The sequence below is a fragment of the Harpia harpyja genome, chromosome 2 (genome assembly GCF_026419915.1).
Source record: "Harpia harpyja isolate bHarHar1 chromosome 2, bHarHar1 primary haplotype, whole genome shotgun sequence".
Classification (NCBI taxonomy): Eukaryota; Metazoa; Chordata; class Aves; order Accipitriformes; family Accipitridae; genus Harpia; species Harpia harpyja.
The window spans coordinates 31997462-32012304 of NC_068941.1; positions in this window are offsets into that span (position 1 = coordinate 31997462).

Here is a 14843-nt window from a genome sequence, read left to right on the forward strand (position 1 = left end):
GAATAGTGGAATTGAAAAATTTTAGCCAAAACGTCTGGGGGGAAAAAAAAATGTCCTAATGATGATATATATTATACTGTGGAATAGTTTCTCTTTTTTAAACCCTGTTACTTGAGGTTTTCCTTTTTTTAAATAATGGTTTTAAAAAATAAAATGTGTATGGAAGAAATCTTGCACAATTGGGGATACATTGACCTGAGTTCCATGCTGCTCTAGAATTTTATAATATGTTTACAAAATCAACAATTAAATCACAAAAACAACATTTTATTTATTTTATCACTTAATTTGTAGATTTTTAGGAGTTCCAGGTCGCATCAAGCCTGCATAATGCTCAAGCACAGACAGCCTCTTTTGTACAAAGGATGTGACTTATGCAGAGATGCCTGAATTGCGTCTGAATAAAGTAGCTTTGTACTGGATATTCTGTATCTGCATGCACACTGCATCCTGCTGTCCAGGCTAACACAGCCTGCCTGCCAGGGTATCCCGGTTAACTTGGGCAGTTCTGAGCTTGCGTGGGTATGCTGATGGGGTTCCCAAGATGGGTCAGGAATATGTGCATTCGTTTGCGTGAATCGGTGGCCTAAGATGATGCTCTGAGTTATGCCCACTTGTGATAGCTGCATGTTAACATGATCTGGTTTGATAAACTAGCTGAAAGCAAACTTCTTGGGTCTGATACAGAAGAGCACCCCCCAAAGTGTCATACCCTGCATCTAAAAGGATATTTTTTTTCCTCAGAAGTGACTTTTTCAAATACTTGAACATCCTTTTCCTTAGGCCATGTACTGGTTTTAAGTACCTGAAGGTATAGTTTCACATGCATATAGATAGAACTTTCAAGAAAGTGCTGAAGAAAAAAAAATAATCAAATATTAAGTTTCTGCCTTTCAGAAAGCTATAACAGAGGTCCAGTTATGGAGCCTTATAGAGAGAAAGAGCTGATTGCCTTTATCCAGAACACCCCATGCTTTATGCCTCCTGTTTTGAGCACTTTATATTGCTGGTCCTCTATTTTCATTCTGTCAAGATTTAAACACTGAAAAAAGACTTATGTTATTTCATGTCTCAAATAGGATGCTTAAAACAATAAGAAGCAGTTTTATTTTCCTGATTTTTTGGGGTACTATCAGTCTTCTCTTCTTTGCCATGCTTTTAGATGTAAGGTTGAACAAAGTTCCCTTCTTATTTGTTAGGCAAAGAAGCTTGGCCCTGCTGTTCAGTATTGCTTGCCATCATTTTCACAGTGAATATGCAATAATATACATGAATATACAGAATATACATGTAATTGTTTTGCAAAACTATTTCATAAGAGTTCACTAATTGTACATATTCAATTGTTAAAACTGCCTGTGATAATTTTCAGAGCATTAGCTCCAGTGCTTGAGCTAGGAACACTTCTTCAATACCTGCTTTAATGTTATTGGGAAAGGTGTATGCCACGGGTTAGGCTCACCAACAGTAATCCGCTAATGTAGTCTCTACGAAGACTTTTGTTCTGGCTATCTGACTTGGCTTTTCTGAAGAGCTCAGCACCTCACATGTATTAACCCTTCTACTGATCTGGATGCTGAGATGAGAACTAATTTCTGCATTTTAACAAGAAAGATTTATTTCAATTAAAAAAAAGTCACCTGCAGTTAAACATCAGTAATATGATACTTCTGAAGATTTGGTTCAGGAAAACAAAAGAAAAATAAGTAGCTGGCATGGCAATAATGTGATTGACTTTTATAGTAAGGAAAAAACAGAGTCTGTGTCCACATTCTGTGGGTAATATTCTTCTTTTTCCTCTCACAGGAATGACTCTCATGCTGCATACTGTAAGCAGTCCAACCTCACTAACAGACCACATTTTGGGATTGATCTAGGAGTTCCTTCTCCAGTGTCATGTACGATAGGAGCAGTGGAATTAAGCATACTAATCTCCAGCTGAAATCGGCATCTCTTTCTCAAAAACTTTTATTTTCCTTTGGACCCCCATGAAAGTCAAGTTTATGGAATAATGAACTCCAGGAAGGAGCTGGAGCTCATTTACTATTTGAGTAGTACAAAACGTTTCATAATAGGTTGACATTATTCAGTGTGCAGCAAAATAGAACTGGTGTAAAACTGCTTTTTTATAAATACTTCAGTTGTTTGTTACCACGAGAAGAAGAGATTAATTTACAAACTGTTCATCTTTCCTGTTCACAGTTCCAAAACTGCTAGTCCACTTGTCTCTAGCTACTGTGTGCAATTAGTGTGCAGCCTGCCAGGAAGAGAAACATAATGAAATAGTGTGTCCTTCAGTTAACAATGGCAGATCAAAGGGAAAGTATTACTAAGAGAACATTTCCCAGCCATTCTCCTCCAGAACATACAAGTGCAATTAGGAACAAAAACAAAGACGTCTCCTCTACTGCCTGTTGTAGGGCATAGTTGTTTGAAACAACCTGCTTAAGGTAAAAAATAATCCTTACAAAATTTAGCCCACTGTTATGAAATGCAAAGCAGCCAATGTGGAACTTTTTAGTTCCCAATGCTTTATTAATTAACATGCAGCCTTTAGGGTGTTTATCCTCCCAAATGTGCCTAGATATAATGAGGTGCTATTTTTAATACTTAACCTGATTAAGAGGGTGAAGAGGTGCAGAGAGTTCATAAGAGATTAGGAGAGCAGGGAATGGGACCAAAGCAATTCCAAGGATGGTAGCTCAGACTCATATCAGTTTCACTCCTTGGCTGTCTTCTCTTTCTCCCTGTAGGAGAAAGTGACAGCACAGATGACATGAGGACTTGGGTACCCTACACTTTAGTAGAGCTGCAGATTTGTGTAATCCATAACTAACTCAAAAAGTGAACCTGCAGTGTGTGGAATAATGGGCCTGTGTCTTCTAGGATGGTGCAGCTCTGTGAACTGATAGCAGTGTTACGTGTGGTACCTCAGGGTAGGTATCTCCAGAAGCACTCTCCCTTGGTATAGCTTGGCTCCTGTCGTATTCTATGGTGGCTCTGATAATAATGCAGGAGGCAACATGGAATGCTTTAAAAACAAACTCTGAAATTTATGCACAATAAATTTCAAATGCCAAATACCAAATTAATACCTGCGGTCTTCATAGGCTGTCGCAGAGGCACGCTAAGGCTTCTTCATCCAAAGGAAAGGAAAGTCAAAGGATTGTAGCACAGTGGTACAAAGGCTATTCAGCTTCAGAGCCAGGAGAAGACCTCTTCTGCTTTTTGGATTCTCTTCTAGACGCTGCTTCCTCTTGCATAAAATGTAGCAGTGTTAGTTTGTACCCTTTGAATAGAATTGTTTAAAACATGGGCTTAAGGAAGGAAGTGAAGATTTTATGTCTGTGAGATGAAAATCAAGAGTGTTTACTAGCCAAATGGCTCTAGCCATTGACTCAGGAGCTGCTCTGCTCCCTTCCCCCTTTCCAATTTCACATGCCTTTCATCTTTCATCTCATTCCAGCTTTCAGGGTGGTGGTCTGTCCTCCTCCTTCTGATTCCCTCCTCTCTGCTGGAACTGAAGCTGTAGCAGAAAAAAGAGACTGACTACTCAATGGGAGTGATCTTGAATTTGTAAAAAAGGACGTTGCCTTTTCCATTTTGTTCTTTCTTATTGTAGCTGCCTACTTCAGAACTTGCAAACATGAGTGCAGACAGTTTTGGGATGACATTTTTTGTTCCGTGGTTGCATATGTGAAACTTTGCGTATTTGATATTATATTCTGTACAGAGCCCAAGTGAAAAACATGGAATTAGTGCTTCAGGTAATTTAAGAGTCTGCTGGTGTTATGTGAGAAGTTTTGGAAAGATTAAGTGGTCAATTCATATGTTTCACACCTCTGAAAGCTAGCTAAGGATGTCTTTCCTACTGTCATTTAGCTCTTGTTTCTCCTTGTGGATTTTCTCTGATCAGAGTTTGATTTGCTTGATTTGAATTTTAAAATTATTAAGGTGGCCTTTTTTTTGGTTGGATAGCTTTAGGCAGTTATATGAGCCTACAGACAAATCCCATAGGTAGGAAAGGTGACTAAAGATATTTTTGTAGATGAAAATTTGTATCTGTGAATACCCATATGCAACATAAAATGACATGGAAAATTACATCAAAACAGTGCCAACATGAGGTTTTATAATAAGATTTTACAATAATTTTTTCTTCTATAGTTTGATTAAATCACTTATCCTTTGTTTAAAAAAAAATTAGTATTACATCATTTCATTAAATAAGAAGAATCCATTTGCATTTTTAAGAAACTATTTTAACCTGCAGTACAGAAGATGACCAGGTTTACTGTCATTTTAGTTGAAAAAAGTAATCTGTTCATAATTTTCTTGTTCTGAGGCTCCCTGGGTCAAATGACCTAGATTACTCAAGTGATTAGATCCATAACCACCTCTAATTATTTTTTTATTCCTTTGGTTAATTCATGTTATGTTGGATTAGCTGATGTTCCAGTTTGATTGACTACCACCCCAAATGTGTGGAAATGGCAATATCTTTTTTTTTTTTTTAAACAATCTCTTAGAACCATGATGCTTGCCTGCCTTTACTCCTTGAAGCTTTCATTAATCTACAGCAAACAGCTTACATACATGATATACCTTAGCTATATTTTAAAACACCTGGTCCCTGATGAAAGACTGTAGATCCACTTTGCTGTTCTAAGTACATCATTTTTACCAGTGCCACTGTCAAATAAAACTAGTAATGATTCATCAAAAGATTTTTAGCAAAATAAAGACATTACAATGGCTTAACTCCAAAAATTTTCATTGTCCTTGCAGCTGTTGTTTTGCTCCATTTCCTTTTTTCAAAGAACATTCTATCTGCAAATATGACACTTGAAAATTCAGGAAGAAGTGACACCTCCCTTATTAAGAATGTCTCTGCTTTTCCATTAATAAATGTTATATTATCTTCAGAAAAAAATCTGCTTGGGTGAGTGTGCATCAGAGCATATGATTAATGAAAAGCCAAGAACAAATGTGAGTGCTCTCCTGAGTATAGGGAAAGAGTCTAACACACTTATCTGATGTTTTCCTCCTCTTTATCCCCTGGGACTTGAATATTATTATTCACAAATCTCTGTTCTTCTATTTGTAGAAGTAATTGCAACAGTAATTGTTCAGCAATTGAACTGGGGATTGTTCATCTTATGCATGGCTGGGTTGTTTATAATTACTCCGGGGAGACTTGTTGAAAGTGGTGTGGATTTTCTGGTCTCTTTATGGTTCTGGGAATACTCCTGTGAACGGGCTCCAGATGCTCAAGCACTCCAGCTAGAGCTCTTCAGCAGGTCAGGATTGCTCCTTGGGTGCCAGGCTCTGCACAGAAGAGGCTTACTGGGTAGGAAGGCTTGACTGGTGATAGGAGAACCAATTCTTTCTAGTAGTCTTTCAGGTATTGAAGTATGATGTGTTAGGGGAAAAAATGATGTGGTGGTGACAGAGAAATATCAAGTTCAGGCAAGATCCTAGTCTATGCCTGCCATGAGGGTCTTGGGAGTACCAGCTGGGTCGTGCTACTAATAGACAGTTTTTATTGTTGGTCTTTCTGTAGTTCCGTTGCTGTCAATGCCAATAAAATAAATATTACTTATATGTTTATGTTAGAATTGGCATACTTCAGACTGTATTACTTGTTCAGGCTATACCACCCATGATGAAATCCTTGCTCAGAGTACATTGAAACATTTTCTCTATCACAGCATCATAGAAAGTAAGGCTAGAATGCATCTTGAGCTGTAATCCATTTATTCCTGTATCCCAAAACAAGGGATCAATACCTGGGTCCAAGCCTGGTGTCACTGGCAGAATTTTGGGTTTTTTGATCATGGCTCAGTCTACACAACACCAGGCCTGCTGGTGACAGACGGGGTACACCTGTCTCAAAGGAGGAAAAGGATCTTTGTGCAGGAATTAGCAGGGCTCACTGAGAGCTTTAAACTAGATTTGAAGGGGGAAAGGGTTAAAACCAGGCTTGCTAGAGGTAAGTCTGGGGGAGGCACACCAATGTTTGAGGGATGGTGTGCTAGCCAGGTCCTTTGGTCTGCCATTTCAGTGGAGGTAGGGGATGGGAATCCATGTGGCAGCAAAGATGCAAGGGTTATTGATGTGTTAGAAACCATGGAAGTGGCTGAGATGGTCACGTAGGAATTAGGGCTTCTCCCCCAAAAAAGTTGCAGGTACAATAGCCCAACTGAAGTGCATCTACGCCAATGCATGCAGCATGGGCCACAAAGAGGGGGAGCTGGAGGCCATTGTGCAGGAGGACAATTATTATATAGTTGCCATCACAGAAATGTGGTAGGATGACTCATGCAACTGGAGTGCTGCAATGGATGGCTATAAACTCTTCAGAAGTGTTTTGGGTTTGTGTGGTGGGGTTTTAGTAGTGGGGGAGGGGCTACGGGGTGGCTCCTGTGAGAAGCTGCTAGAAGCTTCCCCTGCTCCATGTCAGACCCGCCTCTGGCCAAGGCCAACCCAGTCAGTGAGAGTGGTAGTGCCTCTGGGATAACATATTTAAGAAGCAAAACCTGCAGCTGAGGGGGGAGTGGAATGTGAGAGAAACCCCTCTGCAGACACCAAGGTCAGTGGAGAAGGAAGGGGAGGAGGTATGCCGGAGGAAGGGATGTCCCTGCAGCCCGTGCTGAGACGGCAGGCTGTCCCCCCCCCAGGCCGTGGAGGGGAGCGGGGGAGCAGATGCCCACCTGCAGCCCGGGGAGGAGCCCACGCCGGAGCAGGTGGATGCCCCCAAAGATGGCCGTGACTCCATGGGAAAGCCCATGCTGGAGCAGTCTGTGACTGAAGGACTGCAGCCCATGGAAAGGACTCACATTGGAGAAGTTTATGAAGGACTGTCTCCCATCGAAGGACCCCACGGTGGAGCAGGGGAAGTGTGAGGAGTCCTCCCCCTGAGGAGGAAGGAGCGGCAGAGACAATGCGTGACGAACCGACCCCAATCCCCATTCCCTGTCCCCCTGCACTGCTGGGGGGAGGAGGTAGAGAGAACCGGGAGTGGAGTTGATCCGGGAAGGAGGGAGGGGTTTGGGGAAGGTGTTTTAAGATTTGGTTTTACTTCTCATTATCCTGTTTTGATTTGACTGACAGCAAATCAAATTGATTTTGTTTTTTTTTTCCCCAAGTTGAGCCTGTCTTTTGCCCATGACCATAAATGGTGAGTGATCCCTCCCTGTCCTTGTCTTGACCCACAAGCTTTTTGTTTTATTTTCTCCTCCCCATCCCACCAGGGGAGGAAGAGTGAGCGAGCCGCCTCATGGTGCTTTGTTGCTGGCTGGGCTTAAACCACGGCAAGAAGGGGTAGGCAAGGAAGGAGAGGCAGTGGGGCAGCCCTCTATGTTAGGGGGTGTTTTGATTGTTTAGAGCTTAATGATGGTGATGACAGGGTTGAGCATTTACGGGTAAGAATCGGGGGAAAGCCAACAAGGCAGATATCATGGTGGGAGTCTGTTATACATGACCCAACCAGGATGAAGAGGCAGACAAAATATTCTATAAGCAGCTGGAAGCAGTCTCACAATTGCTAGCCCTTGTTCTCGTGGGGGACTTCAACTTACCAGATGTATGCTGGAAATAAAGTACAGCAGAGAGGAAACAGTCTAGGATGTTCCTGGAGTGTGTGGAAGATAACTTCCTGACACAGCTGGAGAGGGAGCCAACTAGGGAATTCACCCCACTGGACCTGTTGTTTGCAAACAGAGAAGGACTTGTGGGTGATGTGATGGTTGGAGGCCATCTTGGGCATAGCGATCATGAGGTTTTGATTCTTGGAGAAGTAAGGAGAGGGATCAGCAGAACTGCTACCTTGGACTTGTGGAGGGCAGACTTTGGCCTGTTTAGGTTGCCAGAGTCCTTTGGGAGGCAGTCCTTAAGGTCAAAGGAGTCCAGGAAGGCTGGACGTTCTTCAGGAAGGAAATCTTCAAGGCGCAGGAGCAGGCCATCCCCGTGTGCCGAAAGACAAGCTGGCAGGGAAGGAGACCGGCCTGGCTGAACAGAGAGCTTTGGCTGGAGCTCAGGCAAAATAGATAGTTTATGACCTTTGGAAGAAGGGGCAGGCAACTCAGGAGGACTACCAAGATGTCGTGAGGTTGTGCAGGGAGAAAATTAGAAGGGCCAAAGCCCAACTAGAACTTAATCTGGCTACTGTCATAAAAGACAAAAGGTGGGCTAAGGAGAATCTCCACTCTTTATTAGATGTGACAAAGGATGAGGAAAAGGCTCAGTCTTTAACAGTAAGACCAGTTGTTCTCTGGGTGCCCAGCCCCTGAGCTGGAAGACAGGGACAGGGAACAGAACGAAGCCCCCATAATCCAAGGGGAAATCATTAGTGACCTGCTACACCACTTAGACACACACAAGTCTATGGGGCTGGATGGGATCCACCCAAGGGTACTGAGGGAGCTGGTGGAAGTGCTCACCAAGCCACTTTCCATCATTTATCAAGCAGTCCTGGCTAACTGGGGAGGTCCCAGCTGACAGGAGGTTAGCAAATGTGACACCCATCTACAAGAAGGGCCAGAAGGAGGATCCAGGGAACTACAGGCCTGTCAGTTTGACCTTGGTGCCGGGGTAGGTTATGGAGCAGATCATCTTGAGTGCCATCACATGGCACATACAGGAGAACCAGGTGATCAGGCCCAACCAGGGGATCAGGCCCAGTCAGCATGGGTTTATGAAGGGCAGGTCCTGTTTGACTAACCTGATCTTCTTTTATGACCAGGTGACCCACTTAGCAGATGAGGGAAAGGCTGTGGGTGTTGCTTAACTGGACTTTAGCAAAGCCTTTGACACCATTTCCCACAGCATTCTCCTGGAGAAACTGGCTGCTCATGGCTTGGATGAGCATACTCTTTGCTGGGTAAACACTGGCTGGATGGCTGGCCCAAAGAGTGGTGGTTAAATCCAGCTGGCGGCCAGTCACAAGTGGTGTTCCCCAGGGCTTGGTACTGGGGCCAGTTCTGTTTAATCTCTTTATCAATGACCTGGATGAGGGGATCGAGTGCACTGTCAGCAAGTTTGCAGATGACACCAAGTTGGGTGGGAGTGTTGATCTGCTTGAGGGTAGGAAGGCTCTACAGAGGGATCTGGACTGGCTGGATCGATGGGCCGAGGCCAGTTGTATGAGGTTCAGCAAGGCTCAGTGCTGGGTCCTGCACTTGGGTCACAACAACCCCATGCAACGCTACAGGCTTGGGGAAGAGTGGCTGGAGAGCTGCTTGGTGGAAAAGGACCTGGGGGTGTTGGTCGACAGCCTGCTGAATATGAGCCAGCAGTGTGCCCAGGTGGCCAAGAATGCCAACAGCATCCTGGCTTGTATCAGAAATAGTGTGGCCAGCAGGAGCAGGGACGTGATTTTTCCCCTGTATTCGGCACTGGTGCGGCTGCACCTTGAATACTGTATTCAGTTTTGGGCCTCTGTATTGGCTTTGTGTGGCAAGGTTTTGGTAGCGGTGGGGGTTACAGGGGTGGCTTCTGTAAGAAGCTGCTGGAAGCTTCCCCTGTGTTCAAGAAAAGCCTATACCAGCCGGCTCTAAGACGGACCCGCCGCCGGCCAAGGCCGAGCCAATCAGCGATAGTGGTAACGCCTCTGTGATAACATTTTTAAGAAGGAAAAAAAGTTGGGACAGAGGTATTCGGCAGCCAGAGAGAGGAGTGAGAACATGTAAGAGAAACAACTCTGTGGACACCAGGGTCAGTGAAGAAGGAGGGGGAGGAGGTGCTCCAGGCGCCGGAGCAGAGATTCCCCTGCAGCCCATGGGGAAGACCATGGTGAGGCAGGCTGTCCCCCTGTAGTCCATGGAGGTCCACGGTGGAGCAGATATCCACCTGCAGCCCGTGGAGGACCCACTACAGCCTCCCACTACAAGAAAGACATTGAGGTGCTGGAGCGAAGCTGGTGAAGGGTCTAGAGCACAAGTCCTATGAGGAGCGGCTGAGGGAACGGGGGTTGTTTAGCCTGGAGAAAAGGAGGCTGAGGGGAGACCTTATTGCTCTCTACAACTACCTGAAAGGAGGTTGTAGCGAGGTGGGTGTTGCTCTTATATCAAGTAACTAGTGATAGAGTGAGAGGAAACGGCCTCAAGTTGTGCCGGGGAGGTTTAGGTTGGATAATAGGAAAAATTTCATCACCGAATGGGTTGTCAAGCATTGGAACAGGCTGCCCAGGGAAGTGGTGGAGCCACCACCACCCCGGAGGTATTTAAAAGATGTGTAGATGTGGTGCTTAAGGACATGGTTTAGTGATGGACTTGGCAGTGTTAGGTTTATTGTTGGACTCAATGATCTTCAGGCTCTTTTGCAACCTAAATGATTCTATGATTCTAAGGTTAGTGTCCTGGTTTCAGCTGGGATAGAGTTAACTGTCTTCCTAGTAGCTGGTACAGTGCTATGTTTTGAGTTCAGTATGCGAAGAAAGTTGATAACACTGATGTTTTCAGCTGTTGCTCAGTAGTGTTTAGACTAAAGTCAAGGATTTTTCAGCTTCTCATGCCCAGCCAGCGAGAAAGCTGGAGGGGGCACAAGAAGTTGGCACAGGACACAGCCAGGGCACCTGACCCAAACTGGCCAATGGTGTATTCCATACCATGTGACGTCCCATCCAGTATAGGAATGGGGAAGTGGGGGCGGGGAATGGCCGCTCGGGGGACTGGCTGGGTGTCGGTCGGTGGGTGGTGAGCAATTGCACTGCGCATCATTTGTACATTCCAATCCTTTCATTATTGCTGTTGTCATTTTATTAGTGTTATCATTATTAGTTTCTTCTTTTCTGTTCTATTAAACCGTTCTTATCTCAGCCCACGGGTTTTGCTTCTTTTCCCGATTTTCTCCCCCATCCCTCTGGGTGGGGGGGGAGTGAGTGAGCAGCTGCGTGGTGTTTAGTTGCTGGCTGGGGTTAAACCACGACAGTTAGCTATACCTAAAACATTTGTTACAGATTCAGCCAGTTCTTTAAAACCTCAAGGGATGAAAATTGTACAAATGTTTCAAACAGTGTGTTTCAGTTGTATGTTCTATCCTCCTGGCTCGTGCAAAAAAACTCATAGGTCAGGTCGTATTCACAACTGTGGGTGCCAGTGAGCTTTCTTGTTCTGGTGTCCACTCATGAGAATTCAAATTTCAATTGTTCTGGTAAATCACACTGTAGAGCAGGATTTCTCTCTTTAGGCATGAGTTTTTCCATTGGAAAAGCTTCCCATATCTTGAAAGTCATTGGTGCAATTGTCAGCACAGGTAATGCTGAGCTAAATTTACTTCTTGATGGACTTGCATGTTACTAATATTTATATTCTCCCCCGCAATTCAGCTTTCAGTCCTGTTTGCAACCAAAAATTTCAATTACATCCACTCTATGAACCTGGATCTCCAGCTATATAGCTCAGTATATGTTTTCCTCAGAATATTCTGTTGAGATGTTTGTGAAAACTGGATAATTAAGGATTGTGAGAATTGGGACAAATAATGACAGAAAACTATAAAGGAAATGTAAAGCAATGTAAAAAGCTTGGTAGTTTGTACAATATCGGGGGGTGCTGATCTGCATTTGGGTTTTAACAGTTGGTGTTTAACCAAGACTATAGGAATTATTCTACCAGCATAGTTCTACAAGGAATTTTTATTATATGCAAAACATATGTCCAGGTAAAAAAAAAAAAATAAAAATCTTTCTTTTGTTTCTGTGGCCACAGATAGGGCAGTGAACTAGAGTCCTATAGCACGCAAAAGACCTATAATTTTCTATTTTCTTAATCCTTCTAGCTTGTTGGTCTTCTGTATTATGTAATGTGGCAGAAAGAACAAAACATGGCACTGCCAGTCTTCTGTGTTGCTGCACAGAATTCATTAGGTGAAAATGTTCAGATCATTATAAAAATTTATTAGGCTCTGTCATTCTGTCAACAGTGCAGTACTGAGAAACAGCTCTTTTTACAAGAAAATCTGAAGGTCCTCCATGCGAAGACTGAATGAAAGAAATGGAACTGGAAGTGCTTATCTGAGGATATTGGTCGATCATATCTTTAGCTGTATTGGCTTTGTCCAGCATGGCAGTGTTTGGCCACAGATAACATGCTGCTTTCGCTGTTTTAGAATAGTCTGGAGGGAAGCAGTACAATAAATTGGAAACAGATAGATAGCAAGACATGTTTAGCAATTGAAAGCTTTGTGTACCAGAGTCAAGTCAGGTGTCTGACATGGTGACATTTTTGTTTCAACAGGAAAAGGAAATAATATCTGGAAACCAAGTGGTTGATGGTGGTGAGTTATCTTTTTTTATCTTTTTTGTCTGTAATGACAGTTTTTCTTTGTATTTTTGCTTCTTTGACATGAGTTTTGCATTTTAAATTTCTTTTAAAACAATTTCATTAAGGGTATCATTCTGGATAGCAGCTTCTTCCACCAAATTGACATCCATTATGTTTAAAAAGCATGAGTAAAAAGCATAAGCTCTGGTGTTTTCTAGCAGGGTAGTGTTCACTATTTTGTTAAATTGCACAATAAAGGAGCAGTCCAGGCTGTGTTAAATATAAAATGCGTGCCAGCTGAAAGGTCAATAAGGAGGTGATCAGGTTGAAAACAGAGAGGCAAGAATGTGGCTTGAGTGTACAAACTGCCCAGGCCTACTTTACCAGCTATGTGAACTGCATATCAAATATCCCAAAGCAGAAATGGATTTTGCTCCTTCTGTCCGGTGCTGTCACCTCTCTTCCTGCTAAAAGTGCTTAAGTGTTGGTGTTCGGCATCTTTTGGCATAGATTTTGACGTGCTGAAGATTTTTGTTTAATTCTGGTAGAGGAAGACCACTCAGGCAAAGAATTTCAGAAACAATTTGGGGTGTTACTCTGCTTTTTGAGATCATTGCTTGGAAAACTGGGTTTGATGCTAGTTTGAGGGAGGGGTGTGGATGTTCAGGTGGGTTTTTTTCTTGCTTGATTTCTGTTGTGGTTTAACCCCCGCCAGCAACTAAACACCACGCAGCTGCTCACTCACTCCCCCCCACCTAGTGGGATGGGGGAGAAAATCGGGAAAAGAAGCAAAACCTGTGGGTTGAGATAAGAACGGTTTAATAGAACAGAAAAGAAGAAACTAATAATGATAACACTAATAAAATGACAACAGCAATAATGAAAGGATTGGAATGTACAAATGATGCACAGTGCAATTGCTCACCACCGCCGACCGACACCCAGCCAGTCCCCCGAGCGGCCATTCCCCGCCCCCACTTCCCCGTTCCTATACTGGATGTGACATCACATGGTATGGAATACCCCGTTGGCCAGTTTGGGTCAGGTGCCCTGGCTGTGTCCTGTGCCAACTTCTTGTGCCCCCTCCAGCTTTCTCGCTGGCTGGGCATGAGAAGCTGAAAAATCCTTGAATTTAGTCTAAACACTACTGAGCAACAGCTGAAAACATCAGTGTTATCAACATTCTTCGCATACTGAACTCAAAACATAGCACTGTACCAGCTACTAGGAAGACGGTTAACTCTATCCCAGCTGAAACCAGGACAATTTCTCATGCATGCTTTAAGTATGTCGGAGTGAACGCTTTTCAATAATTTGTCATCTCTGAAAATCATGACTTAAAATAGTATTTTCTAATGGATTGATTCTGTTGTTACACTTACATATAGGGTTATGTTCATGCTAGCCATGCAATGAAAGTAGCCATAATTTTGAATCCTCAGTAACATTTGTTCCAAAACTAAAAAAAAATTGTAACTCAGTAATATCACAGGGCTATTTCTCAAAAAAGTATGGTATCTATTTAGAGCTAAAACACCAGAGACAAATTAATTGGGTAAGCTCTCTAGGGGCACATTTGCTAGCATCTAGGTCCCTAGAGAAGTTGTTCAACAAAGCTCTGTATTGCAGCATCTTTCTTAGAGGAGGTTCTTCTTCTTAGTTAGGGCAAATCTGGCCCTGAATTCAGTGGGAGATTTGGCTTAGGGAGAAAATATAGGGTTACATACCTACATGCATGGCACTTGAATAATTATTAAGCCTCCCTGATAGCTTGTGCTGTCACACTCTTTGTATTGCATTAATAAATACATCTGTTAGGGAATAATTTTTTTCTGTTCTGATAAAGCAGCATGACTTTTTTCTGTCACTTTTAGTGTGTTTAACTACTATTCCTATGTTTCATAATAGGAAAAGTAGTGACAGTACAGTGCGCTTTATGGATTGCTAATATTCATTGAAATATCCATATTTTAGGTAAGTTGTCTAAGGGTACAAAAACCTGAGCATCTTTACAAAAGAAATCCTGACAATCATTTAATTTCAAGGTGTCTGAACATTCTGCAACAAATAATTTATTAGAGATGGATCTGAAAATCAAAATCTTGGGTATATTCCGAAGTATTAGAGGAACTATAAACTGATTTTTGGCTTCTGCTCCTTAGGCCCCCATCTGGTCAAATGTATTGGAAAAAATGATAGTAAAGCTAAACTTTATGATCTGTTCAGATTTAAGTTCTGAAATAAATGGCCTTATTTTGGACAGTGCTGTGCCTGTAGCAGCAACGTTTCCTTGAAATACAGCTGCTTAGCTAGTCTCTGTTAATGAGGTACAATGGGGAGAGAAATAAGTAAGCAAGCAGTTAGGGGGAGGGCAGAAACAGGACATGGCAGAAGAAGCAGCAGTCACAGGACATCACAAGCCTAATTGGGTGAGCTCTAGGAAAGAGTAGAAAACTGAGACTTTACTGATGTTTCCATAATTATAGTAGCCTGACAAAATGGAGCTCGGGACCAAAGCATCAGCAGTATAGCTTGTAAACCTACACCTGTTGTCTTGCCCAATTACAGTTTTAGACTAGT